Raw genomic sequence first — 481 nt, 5'->3', positions numbered from 1 at the left:
CAAAACTTTGTCAGACAGCACCCGCAGACAGTTGGTTAACATGCTTGTTGCCGACATGATTGAAGCTCATGGGTAAGAATTTTTATATAAATGATGGATTATGAATATGGTCTGAATTTTTAAAAAAAATTTAAAGTACCCTTTTAGACTGGTTTATGTTGAAAGGTTGTCTTGTCCCCAATTCCCTTTGTTTACCAATGTCCCTGCTTTATGACTCAAAACAGAATAACTCCTCCACAAACTGCGGACTAAGTATGCTCTAGGTATTGTCACTTTGTTTCTTAACCTGGAGGACCCATATTCTAAAAACGGCTATGCAAGTGCTTTTTTTCAGATTATACAGGTCTAAAAAATTACTCACTTAAAAAAAAAATGTATTGATTTGCCTTAATTTTTTTTTAACTCGTTTACTGGGCTCTTTTTTTTTTTTTTTTAATTTTTAGGAGCACTTCTACGATGCGTCTAGCGGCACTGGGTACCT

The 481-nt window shown here is 34.9% G+C and overlaps 1 long non-coding RNA gene across 1 annotated transcript; it reads left to right on the top strand.

Annotated features, from left to right (window-relative positions):
• Window positions 1-4: 4 nt before the first annotated feature.
• LOC107734053 (uncharacterized) lies at window positions 5-481 on the top strand. Its single transcript, XR_001639051.1, has 3 exons — window positions 5-72; window positions 225-343; window positions 444-481. It is a non-coding gene; the product is annotated as an uncharacterized LOC107734053 (long non-coding RNA).

This window comes from Sinocyclocheilus rhinocerous, unplaced genomic scaffold (assembly GCF_001515625.1).
Source record: "Sinocyclocheilus rhinocerous isolate Xijiao unplaced genomic scaffold, SAMN03320098_v1.1 scaffold26290, whole genome shotgun sequence".
Taxonomy (NCBI): Eukaryota; Metazoa; Chordata; class Actinopteri; order Cypriniformes; family Cyprinidae; genus Sinocyclocheilus; species Sinocyclocheilus rhinocerous.
This window is presented reverse-complemented; position numbering and strand designations above follow the sequence as displayed.